Below are 13265 nucleotides of genomic sequence, written 5' to 3' on the forward strand. Positions count from 1 at the left end.
CACAGTGCCACTTCCGGCTTTTTTCTTTTTGCTTATGTGGTGCTGAGGAATCGAACCCAGGGCCTCAGGCATGCAAGGCAAACGCTCTACCACTGAGCCAATTTGCTATCTATGTCATACTCTCTTTTAGTGATCATTGCTCAGTACTCTATTCTGCGGCAAAGCCACCACAAATTAATTTTGTAGTTTTATTTCAACAAAACAAGTTTTTGAAAATATCAAGTTTTATAGGCAATAGTTTCCAATTGTAAGACATGAAACACTTAAAGAATAAAAAAAATATAGGTTGACCTTTATAAATTTTACTCATGTTTATTAGGAAGACATAGGTAAATTAAAAGAAAATGTCATTACACACTCTTAGACAAAATAAAGATCTCCTTATCCCAATGGAGGGAGAGGAAGTAGGTGTGGTTAGTTACTACAGACCAGAAGCTGTGTCTACTGAAGAGCAGCCATGCAGTTATTGATCTGGAATTGGCACAATGACAAACTGCAATTCTTCCTCTTCCCAATTAAGGTGCCTCTCTTGAGCTGATTGAAAGCTGTTTGATAAGTATACTGTTTTCAAGATGGTGTGCTCAGTGGGGGTCTTTTTATTAAGCAGAAATTCCATCATTAAATTTGACTAGCACCAGCTGCTGTATAAATTCTGTGTTGATGTAGCTTCCACCGGTATTCCAAACATTGCAGGTGAATCTCTGACTCCAGATCTTCAATCACGTAGTATGAATAATTAACAGCTGATAAATGCAGAATAGAAAAAGTCTCATTAGAAGACACAGAGCTAGAACTCCAAACCCACCAGCCCTTCTTACAACACTGGACCATATAAGACTTGTTTCCTTACATCTCTTCATGCTCTGATATTTCCCTGTACCTGATTAGAAACAGAAAAGGACATACATGAGGTTTTTAATCTTTTTACATTTAGAGACAGATTCCAACTCCAGCATGTTCCCATGTTTCCCCTAAGGCTTTAATTCCAAATATATTCCCACCTATCACTTTTAACACAAACAGAAACTTTCCTATCCAGGTATCTATTGTTATTTCTATAAAATATAGAGGGGGAAATCCTACCTTCTGTTCATTGTGTGCCAGTAGGACTTTTCCTGAATGTAATTTAGGAGCTGTATCTTAAGCCATGAGCTGAAACAAAACAGGAAATAATGAAACACATGGAAACAAAATATACCATCATGACAACACAATGGTAAAGAACAGAATGCATTGTAGTTCAGTTTCTCAACTTCAGTTTCTTCATCTGTAAAGTGAGAGTGACATCACTATAGGTGCACATTTGGCATTTAGTATATACAGCAGTGTGTTTGAACTCTATTTGGAGAGGATAGGGTACTAGAATTTGACAGGGCCTCATGCTTGCTAGGCAGGTGCTCCGCCACATGATGCATGCCCCCAGCTGTTTTGTTTGTTTGTTTGGTTGTTTGGTTGGTTGGTTGGCTGGTTTAAGTTTTTTATTGTTGTTGTTTTGTTTTTATTTGCTTTAGTTATTTTTCAGATAAGATCTTGCCTTTTTGCCTGGTGCCAGCCTATATCATGATTCTTCTATCTACTTCTCCAGCATAGCTGGGATCCTGTTACCTGTATCACCAGGCTTATTTGCTGAGATAGGTTTGCTGACCTATTTCTGCCTCTCTAGTAACTGAGATCACAGGCTTGAGCCACTGCACCCAGTCCATTTTCTACTTCTGCCTAACAATGACTGCATCATAGTGGTTTAAAACAACAACCATTTATTATCTCATTGTTTCCCTGGTCATGGCTTCCACAGATCTTCTGATAAGGCATCACAGGCTGTGATTAAAGAGTATCTTCTAAACTGTATGGGCATCTGGAACTGAACTGGACAAGAAGCCCATTCCAAGCTCACTCAAGTTCTTGGCAGAAAATATTTTTGAGTAACATCATTAAAATGGTGCCAGGTACCACAACAATAACAGAACTTCATTTTTTTGTCTTCTTATTAATGGAATGTGCTGGATGCCTATTTTCATTCAGATGACTGCAGAACCTGGAAACGCTGTTGCTGCTATTGATGCAGAACATACTGCTATTATTGCTCTTTTATATAAATGCAAATATATATACCTATATAATTTGAATTTTTGGAAACTTTAGCTGGGCTGTCAACTTTGGGGAAAATATCCATGTTTATTTTGTTGAGTTGGTATTGTACAGAAATTAATAGCCATATTGGTCTAGAAACATTAAACTTAATTTTTCCCATTTGTACAGGGGTAACTGTACTGTATTAAATATGTAAGGTCTTATTTACGTGGGTTTGATTACAGAAACTAATATTCTCTAAATAATGAAAAAAATGTTCCTGACAGAATTTATTTCCATGTGCCTCTAAGACCAAGAAACTAGACTTTTATCAGCTATTGGCTGGAGTATGCTTGAAGTTCCTCACTGTGTGGATCTCCTCAATATGGCAGATTACTTCACCAAGCCAGGATGGACTCTCTAGAATGAGTACAATCCCAGAAAAGACAGCCCATGACTGTTCCCATGTTCAATCTATTAGAAGCAAACTACAGGTCCTACCCACACTTCAATGTGAACACCAGGAGGCAGGGTACTCCCCATGTCCCTACATTCTGGGGGTCAAATGTTATAAATGACAGAATAAGAGAATATGTGAGCATATTAATAAGTGAATGAGCAAAAATGAGTGTGAAGCTAGGTGCCAGTGGCTCATGCCTATAATCCTAGCTACTCAGGAGGCTGAGATCTGAGGATCATGGTTTGGAGTCAGCCCAAGTAGGAAAGTATAAGACCAGAAAACCATAAATGCCACTGTGGCTCAAGTGGTAGAGCACTAGCTTTGAGTGAAAAGCTTAGGGACAGCATGCAGGTCCTGAGTTCAAGCCCCACGACTGACCAAAAAAAAGTGTGTGAAATTGAATAGAATACATAGGAATATCCAAATGAAAGAGGACAATAAATTCCTCGCTTATAGCTAGTCAGTCATCACACAAGTATTTCACCCTTTTTGAAAATAATGTGCTAAAGAGTTATGAGATCAGGGCACATAGAGTCTGTTCTCAGTGATGGTGGAGCTAGAATCCTAGCTTAAAGTGGTACACTGATTACAATTGGCACAAAAGGAGAGATTCAAAATGAGATAAAATGGTTAGATATAGTTTTACACATTGACACCCTAAGCAGAAGAGAAAATAATAAAAACAAAAGCATACTCAAATAAATGGAAAATAGTCATCAACTTCAAATATATGAATGAGCAGACATATGAACACTAGTGATACCTTGAAAGAACACAATTGGTTCATGGTCCCTTCATAGGAACCATGAATGGTAATTTGTAAGGTAGTTCAAAAATCATACAAATGGGACTGAAGCCTTACAAACAACACATTAAAGATCAATCTGTATTCTTTCTTTTCTTTTCTTTCTTTTTCTTTCTTTCTTTTTCTTTCCCTCTCTCTCTCTTTCTTTCTCTTTCTTCTTTCCTTCCCTCCTTCCTTTCTTTCTCTCTCTCTTTCTCTCTTCTTTCTTCTTTCTTTCTTTCTTTCAGCTGTTTAAATTCAGGGACTCCATCATTTTCTTTTTCTCTTCCTTTTCTTATTTTCCTTTTTTCTCTTTCTCTCTTTCTTTTTTCCTTCCTTCCTACCTTTCTTTCTTTCTTTCTTTCTTTCTTTCTTTCTTTCTTTCTTTCTTTCTTTCTTTCTTTTCTTTCTTTTTTTGTTGGTCGTGGAACTTGAACTCTGGGCCTGGGCATTCCCTCAATTCTTCAGTTCAAGGCTAGCACTCTACCGCTTGAGCCACAGCGTTTCTGATGGTTTATTGGAGATAAGAGTCTCAAGGTCTTTCCTGCCAGGGCTGGCTTTGAACCACAACCCTCAGATCTCATCCTCCTGAGTAGCTAGGATTACAGGTGTGAGCCACCAGCACCTAGCTATATTTTTTCTTTACTAGCTGATTTCCTTAAAATGAGAGAGTAAATAGTGAGATAAATCACATTAGTATTATTGACCAAACATCTGGTAAAACTTATAACTCATTCTGGGCAGATGAATGCTTGATGATAATTAACTCTCAGTCAGAGAGTTAATAACTCTGTCATACTAGAGACCTAGTATGAATGACTACTGTTCCCAGCCAATCAGACCAAAACAAAATGAAACTTATTTTCAGATCAGGGTGAAAAAGCTATTGAGAATTCTTTCCAATTTATCTCTACTCCTCTGGTGGCTAGAAAACAATAAAAACAGATGCAGGTCAGACTCTGGAGGGACAGGAAATCTAGGCAAGTTGACCAGATACCCCATGAGAAAAGATTCTGCCCAAGAAGTCAGTGCTTCTATTTTGATACACTTCTGTGTGACAACACCTTGGCTTCCTTGAGACTGTGTTTTGTGGGGCTGTTGAGGAAAGCTCCATTTCTGAATTGATACGGGAGCTGGTATTATATCTACCTGATATATGGGTAGGTATTCTGCCTTTCCCTCTCCCTTAGGCCTGTGTTGGATAGACTGGATATGAGCTCCCATACCAGTATGATCACATGTGCAATATGATCACATGCCCACATGAGTCATCAGAGCTCTTCAAGTACTGCATGCCATATGCCATGGACAACAATTACATGCATAATCCTAAGTAAGGTTTGGGGTTTTTTTTTGGTTTTGGTGGTGGTGGTCATGGGGCTTGAACTCTGGGCCTGAATGCTGCCCCTCAGCTCTTTAGCTCAAGACTAGTGCTCTACCACTTGAGCCACAGCACCACTTCCAGTTTTATGAGTGGTTTATTGGAGAATAGAGTCTCATGGACTTTCCTACCAGGGCTGGCTTTGAACCGCAATCCTCAGATCTTAGCTTCCTGAATAGTTAGGATTACAGGCCTGAGCCACCAGCGCCCAGCTTTAAGTAAGATATTTATTGTTGCTATTTTTATCTTCAGTGGGAATGAGGAAGACAAAGATGGGTTTATTGCTAGAATCTAGATGGGCTCTCTTATGTTATGGGGGAAGGTGGGCAGTTGTGGGCCAGCAGCAGCATGGAGTCACAGGAGGAGGAGGAGCCCAGTACAGATGCTGATGACAGCCAGCCAACCAGCAGTGGTGTCTGGAAGTTTTGGCAGCCACAGGCTGGGGCTGTGATTTCCCAACTCCAGACTGTCTAGCTTGAAGAGATCCTATAAGATATTCATACCAGTGCTATCTACCATCCTCCATCACGAAAGGCAGGATTTGTCTGGAGCTGGGCCAGGACTGGGGGTGGGGGGTGGGGGCGGAAGAAGATGATTTAGGAAAGATGAGTCTAAAAGGAAGGGAAAAATGAGTCTAAAAGGAAGCAGGGGAGGAAGAGAGCTGAGCAAGTGGTGGTTACAGTACCTTTCTGGGAGCTGCTGCTTTACACTAAGTTCTGGAAGACCTGTAATGAATGAGCAGACATACATTTATTTGTGCCTTACATCTGACCCAGATGAAGGCTGGGTGTTCCACTGGACTCCACTGGTCTCTTCCCTTCTCAATCTGGAGTAAAAATGCTCTGTGTTCCTGATCCTTTAAATGTGATTTCCCTGAGACTCCTTCATGGTGGGTCAGCCATGATGATTTTCATAATTCTTTTGCTGTTGTTGTTGGTCGTGGAGCCTGAACTCTGGGCCTGGGCACTGTCCCTCAGCTCTTCAGCTCAAGGCTAGCGCTCTACCACTTGAGCCACAGTGTCACTTGTGGCTTTTTCTGCTTATGTGGTGCTGAGGAATCGAATCCAGGGCCTCATGCATGCAAGGCAAGCGCTCTACCACTGAGCCACCTTCCCAGACCCAGTTCTCTTGATTCTTGTCTGTGCTCAGTGAGTCTCCATATGTGCTGAAATCCATATGTCTTCCTTGGACTAGTGAGCTTTTAGAACAAGAGGATCACGTAGTTCTCTCTGAACACTGTGCAACAATATAAACAGTTAATATTTTCAACATAAAGAGAGTAGTACATATTTTACTGTGTAAAATATGTGTGAAATTTACTGTCATTCTTTTTTGTCATCATACTGATGAGAATTGAAATGTTAAGTACTCTGTTGGTGAGAAAACAAGATCACTTCCAATTCTTAATGTGAAACTAGCTTTCTTATTCTTCTTAAAACGTTTCCCATCACAATTCCACTTCTACAAGCCTAGTATAAGGAAAAACTCAGCAGTGTAAATGAAGACCTATGTGTAAACACATGCACAGCCTTGTGCCTACTATGGGGTAATGACCAAGAAAAGGTGACACCTGGGAGATGGAATATTGAGCAGTCATCAAAAAATCATAGTTAAAAATGTCAGCAGGAAAGTGCTTACATTAAAATAGTGGGGAGGGCTAGGAAGGTGGCTCAGTGGTAGAGTGCTTGCCTTGCATGCATGAGGCCCTGAGTTCGATTCCTCAGCACTATATAAACAGAAAAAGCCAGAAGTGGCATTGTGGCTCAAGTGGTAGAGCACTAGTCTTGAGCTTAAAAGCTGAGGGACAGTGTCCAGGCCCAGAGTTCAGGCCCTACGACCAACCAAAAAAGAAAAATAAAATAAAATGAAGTAAAATAAAAATAAAATAGTGGGGAAAAGGAAACAATGTCTTTTCAACTGTTTTTCTAAAGCAAGGGGTCTGGGGAAGGCAAATACACCAAATGCCAAAAAAAAATTATTGGAGGAAATAATATATGACAGATGAGAAATGGCTTAGAGGTGAGCAATGAGGAGATGGTATGTGTCAGATAGCTCTAAAGAAAGAAAAGCTACTGCTTGCTTGCTTTTTCTTCTTTTCTTTCTTAACTTTCTCTCTCTCTTCCTCTCTCTCCCCCCTCTCTCTTTCCCTTTTTCTTTCTTTTGAAGTCAGGCCTTGCATTTACTAGGCTAGTGCTCCACTACTTGAGCTACATCTCAAGCCTTGCTTCACACAAGGCAAGAGATGGAGTCTTGTGGACTCTTCTGCCAGGGCTGACCTTAAACTATGATCCTCCATATTTCAACCTCCTGAGTAACTAGGATGACAGGCGTGAGCCACCAGTGCCCAGATGAAACTATTGCTTTTTGAATTGTGCGTAAGAACACTAGATATGATGTTATACTATTAATAATTAATTTTAAAATTAAAGATAATTACTCAAACAAGGTTCTGAGGAGAAGAGAATGTTTTTCCATAGTGAACAAATATTTCTCATTTCAGCTTGGTGAAGGGAACAAAAAGGGAGGGTATTCTAAACAAAGTCTAAGAAATATGAAATAACTCAGCTGCAAATAGGAGACTGGGTCTCTGCTGACCAGCTGAATATGACTGAAGATAAGACTAAGAAATGTGTTGAAGTGGGGCTCATTTTGGTATTGTAGATACCATTAGGAAGAAAGGACGAAGAAGACATCAGGCCCATCTTTACAAGCTTCTAGCCCTAAATGCCCATGTGGAATTATGTGATAACTTTTGAAAACAGATGTATAGCCCAAAGGGCACAGGCCAGTGCATATGGATTAGATTGCAGGTAAAGACAAATGGAGGCAAAACAACATATTGAGCCATGTATAGCCAATAGGAGGAATTAACAGGCCATGTATGTGCCTCATGCTTGGTGTTTTATGTGGCCAGACTCAGTGCACTACATAACAAGTACAGCTTTCTCCATGTGCTTCCCTTGTTCCCCTTTTCATTTGTACTTGCAACCTTTGCTTTCTATATCAGTGGATCCCAGTAATTATGAATGGTCCTCTTCATCCCTCACTCTCCTCCTGTTGTGCCCCCTATCCTGTCCTGCCCAAACTCTGATTCCATGCACCTGTTCATTTCATGCCTATCTCTCAGCCCTTCCCATCAGTTGTCTGTGCCTCCTTCTTTCTAGAGGGTGTTCCAAGCTGAATTTATCTTCTCCCCTAGTCTGCCCTTGTTCCCTGTTCACCACTCCAGTATTGTAGAAGGATGTAACTAAGGACTGGCTAAGGAAATTGCTCTGAGGACAAAAAGTTGTACATAGAAGAAAACATTAAGCCAGGTGCTGGTGGCTCATGCCTGTCATCCTAGCTACTGAGGAGGCTGAGTTCAGAGGATCAGGGTTCAAACCCAGCCTGGGCAGGAAAGTCTGTGACACTCTTATCTCCAATTAACCCGTAGAAAACCGGAAGTGGTGTTGTGGCTCAAGCAGTAGAACCCTAGCCTTGAGCTGAAGAGCGCAGGATTAGCGACCAAGCCAGAGTTTAAGCCCTTCTACCAACAAAAACCAACAAACAAAAAGCAAACATTAAAGTATCTAAGAAGATTCTACCCTGAAATAGATTTATAGGTAGTGAGTTCTTGTTCCAATTAAAGACATTAAAGCTAGAAGTCAAGAAAAAACAAATCATTTAAATAGGGATACAGGTGGACCATTGTGACAATGAGATGTACAAGTCGTTATGACAACTTTGGCAGGGTGGGGGAGATGGGGGGATGGGGAGGGGATAGGGGAAGGGAGGGGTTAAGATGGGAATGGATAGGAAGGGGAAACAAAGGAGGAGGCAAAAATGCTTGATAAGAAATGTACTCATTATCTTGCCCATGTAATTGTAACCCCTCTGTACAGTATGTTCACAAAAAATTAAAATTAAGGGCTGGGAAGGTAGCTCAGTGGTAGAGCGCTTGCCTTGCATGCCTGAGGCCCTGAGTTTGATTCCTCAGCACCACATAAGCAAAAAGTAAAAAGCCGGAAGTGGTGCTGTGGCTCAAGTGGTAGAGCGCTCGCCTTGAGCTGAAGAGCTGAGGGACAGCGCCCAGGCCCAGAGTTCAGGCCCCACGACTGGACAAAAAAAAAAAAAAAAAAAAAAATTAAAATTAAAATTAAAAAAAGAAATGTACTCATTACCTTGCCCATGTAATTGTAGCTCCTCTGTATGGTATTTTCACAATAATAAGTAATAAATAAATAAATACTAGAAGTCAAATAAGGCACACTAAAGCTACCAGCACAGCCATGTTCATTGCACTATTATGTGCCATAGCCAAGATAAGGAGTCAGTCTTGATGCCCCTCAATGACAAATAAATCAAACAAATGTGGTATATATACAAAAAGAAATTCTACTCATCAATCAGAAAGAATGATATTGTACAATTCATAAAGAAATGAAAAAGCTTGGAAAATTTTATATTAAGCAAAGTAAGCCAGACCCAGAGAAACATAGATTGCATGGTTTCCCTCATTTGTGGTAGCTAGAATATGCCTATAAATCTACAAGCAGACACACTGGATGGTAAAAAGAAAAAAACAAACAAACACTAGGACATGATAAATGACACAGGATTCTAGGCATTCACACACAGTGAGATTAAAGTAGGATCCTCTTGGGAGAGGAGCACAAAGGCACAATACCTATGTGCATCTGATTATATAAAATAGTATTTAAATGAACTCCAGGAAATGGAAACAAGAGATTTTTCTTTGTTGCTGTTTTTGTTTTCTTTTTGTCTTGTTTTTCATTTATCTGTCTTTGGGAGGGGAAAGGGGCACAGAAATGGACATACAAAGGGTGAACAAATGCAGCAGTATACTCACCAGACACCATGTCGAAAATGAACTACACAACTTGTGGGTGGGAACTGGCAGTAAAAATTAGCAGAGACCAAAGGATGGGGTGACATTGTCCAAAAAGAAATGTATTCTTTACCTGACTTATGTAACAGTAGCCCCTCTGTACATCACCTTTATAACAAAAAATAAAATTATAAAATATCAATTATGACTGTGGTTTATACCTGACCTAAGACTTCAATATTTGGGCTTAAACCTAAAGATAATTCATTTGTTCCATATCAATAGATTGTCAAAGTAATGTACACCTATACTTTTTTGAGATACCACTGTGGTTTTGAACCCAGGGCTTCTTGATCATGTTTGGGTTAATTACTCACAGCTAGCACTAGAGCCATACTTCTAGTTAAGATTTTTGCTGGTTATTTTGGAAATGGAGTCTTGTGGACTTTTCTGTCCAGATGGGTTTTGAAATTTAATTCTCCTGATCTGACCCTCCCGAGTAGCTAGGATTATAGGCATGAGCCACCCAAAATGTGTACTTTTTTATTGAGGTAATATTTATAGAACATACTAGCCAACACTTGAAAGTTTATAACTCAATTATATTTAGTATATTCATAATATTGTACACACACCACCTCCCTCTAGTCTCTACTCTTCATCACATCAGAAGAACACCCTGTACTTTTAAGTAATTATTCCTTATGTCCCCTTTCCTGTCTCCTGGCAACCCCTAATCTGCTTTAAGTTGAAATAGGACATTTAAAGCAAGCAGAAAACATTTTTATGAGTCTCCACTTTACTGACTCTTTTGATTAATCTATTAACTGTTGGTCCAACTCAAGATGAGCATTTCATATCCTTCTAGGTCTCTACTATAGTCATTTATTAGTTGCCTGTCCCCTACGTCCTAGACATTGAGCACTCACAGGCAGGGCTGACCAACTGCAGCATCTGGCACAATGCCTATCCCTCAGCATGCTCCATCTCTATGGCGTTAACTCACATCATCACGAGGTTTAGTCATTCATCCAAGAACATGCAAAGCCAAATCATATCTTTTAAGCCTAAGTCTTTCTCCCAGAACCCTGAGCACAAAACAAGGCCTACTAGGAGGTGAAATTAGGCAGCCGTCCTGTTAAGAATTTATACTAAAGATGGTTTACTATGCATCAGGAACTTAGCATTATATTAGTTAGTCATCCTACCATTCATGTAAGTTAAATATGATTATTTGTTCAGAAATTCTAGGATGAGGGAAAAAGATGTCTAAATCTAAATCAGGCATTATATAAACCAGAGAAAGTCTTTGAGTCCAGGAGTCATGGACTCAAATGATTGGAAAGGGCCATCATTTTGTCGCTTTAGGACTGGCGTTAGGAAAGAAGACTGAGGTGTCTAACATAAAATCCTTTCTTGAATTTGCCTTCCCACATACAAACAAACATGCAGAGACAGGTATACACATACACACACACAGAGACATGGACACACATGTCTTCAGTTATCTCTTGCAAGTGCATCATCATAAATGTGAACGATGCCATTTTTATGCTTAAATACCATTTTACCCTGCAGGTACAGTCACATCTACCACTGGAATGGCATTTCAGGACTCCACCATGGTTGCATCTCTGTGGCCTAGCTACCTCCTCCACAGGCCTCAGGCCAGCTGCTCCTCTGCTGAGCACTGCTACAGAAGGCCTAGAACACCAACAGGCCAGTGGTGCCATTGGCTGGTTGACTTTGAAGGAGAATGCCTTATCCATTTTTTCCTGGCATCAATACTGGCCAGATCTCCACAGTCTTGAGAGGCTGGAGCAAAGTTGCTTCTTTGCTTTTCCAGCACATTCCTTTCTCTTCAATGGAACTCAGAGAAATCTGAGTCAGAGTGTAGGAATAACTACGCTGAGCGACAAGTAAAACTTTATAATCATTTATTCTGCCAGATGCCTCTCTCCTTAGTTCTTCTGCAGTTGGAAAGGTGGACACTTGTGATCAGAGCTAAAACTCTACCTCCAACCATGTACAGAAAATAAAATGAATGAAAGCAATTGAAACTAGCATGAAGGATAGAACTCAGGGCTTGGTAACAAAGACTCTGGGCATTAACTTATATTCTAAGTTTCTCTGGAAATTTTTTTCTTCATATTCAAAACTTTGGGCATCCCATTTTTTAAGGAAATGGAAAGACTTGGAAAAAATTATATTAAGTGAAGTAAGCCAGACCCAAAGAAACATAGGTCCCATGGTTTCCCTTATTTGCAATAACTACTATACGTCTAGGATAATCTTACCAGACAAGCAAAAAAGGTCAAGAACTATGTACATATGACCATATAAGATAATGCTAGGTGAAGCCCAAGATAGGGACACAAGAGGTTTTATCTTTGTTGCTGTTGCTTTTTTTTTTTTTTTTTTTTTTTTTTTGGTCGGTTGTGGATGCTGTCTCTCATCTCTTCAGCTCAGCCACAGCGCCACTTCTGGCTTTTTCTGCTTATGTGGTGCTGAGGAATCGAACCCAGGGCCTCATGCATGCAAGGCAAGCACTCAACCACTGAGCTACCTTCCAGCCCCGTTGCTGTTGCTTTTAAAAGTACTTATAATGTACTATGTGACTTTTTTGTTCCTTTTGTATGTTCTTCCCCCATGGCATAACTTCTGTTTTCACGGTATTTGATTCCGGTGCACTGCATCTTGTATATACATTTTTCCAATTTGGGGAGAGGAAGGGAAATAACAAGGATACAGGTTGACCCATTGTAACAATGAGATGTACAAGACACTATGTTGAAAATGAAATTTACAACTTGGGGGGTGAGGGAGGAGTTGGGGAGTTGGGGAGGAAAAGGTTGGTAGGGGAAAAACCAAGGAGGGGGTAACAATGCTCCATAAGAAATGTACTCATTAGGAGGGGGAAACAAAGGAGGAGGCAACAATGCTTGATAAGAAATGTACTCATTATCTTGCTCATGTAATCATAACCCCTCTGTATGGTATTTTCACAATTAAAAAAAAAGGAAAGAAATGTACTCATTACCTTACTCATGTAACTGTAACCCCCTCTTATAATATCTTTACAATAAAAAATTTTTAAAAACCTTGAGGCATGTCATAAAAGAAGATAAAGAAGTACAATTTTAAAATCTAGAGCCTTCATTTCTCTCTGTCCTATTGTTTCAAGAACTAAGTGGAGCTGGGTTCCGGTGACTCACACTTGTAATCCTAGCTATTCAAGAAGATGAGATTTGATGATTGCCATCAAAGCCAGCCCAGGCAGAAAAATTCATGAGACCTTTCTTTGATTTTTGGTTTTTGTTTCGGTTCTAGGGCTTGAACTCAGGGCCTGGACACTATACTTGGGCTTCTTTTGCTCAAGGCTCGTGTTTTACCACTTGAGCCACAGATACCCTTCTGGCTTTTTTTGGTAGTTTATTGGAAAGAAGATTCTCACAGACTTTCCTGCCCTGGCTGGCTTTGAGATCCTCAGATCTCAACCTCCTGTGTAGCTAGGATTATAGGCATGAGCCACCAGCACCCACAATGACACTCTTATCTACAAGTAACCACCAAAAGGTCAGAATTTGCAGTGTGGTTCAATTGGTAAAGTGGCAGCCTTGAGGGAAAGGCTGAAGGAGAACACCCTGGCTCTGAGTTAAAGCCCCAATACTAACATACACACAACACAAACACACACACACACACACACACACACACACATACATACACATACTGAGTGCAA

At 40.2% G+C, this 13265-nt stretch overlaps 1 long non-coding RNA gene across 2 annotated transcripts in view; it reads right to left on the reverse strand.

Moving 5' to 3' along the window:
* Positions 1-315: 315 nt before the first annotated feature.
* The window catches only part of LOC138803824 (uncharacterized), a 43381-nt gene continuing 30431 nt past the window's right edge, over positions 316-13265 (reverse strand). For both annotated transcript variants that reach the window (XR_011365080.1, XR_011365078.1), the window contains exons 3-5: positions 1084-1152; positions 851-880; positions 316-743 (exon numbers count right to left, since the gene is read on the reverse strand). This is a non-coding gene — a long non-coding RNA (uncharacterized lncRNA). The remainder of the gene's footprint in view (positions 744-850; positions 881-1083; positions 1153-13265) is intronic.

Source organism: Dipodomys merriami, unplaced genomic scaffold (assembly GCF_024711535.1).
Source record: "Dipodomys merriami isolate MVZ:Mamm:240054 unplaced genomic scaffold, mDipMer1.0.p SCAF_1, whole genome shotgun sequence".
In the NCBI taxonomy this organism is placed as follows: Eukaryota; Metazoa; Chordata; class Mammalia; order Rodentia; family Heteromyidae; genus Dipodomys; species Dipodomys merriami.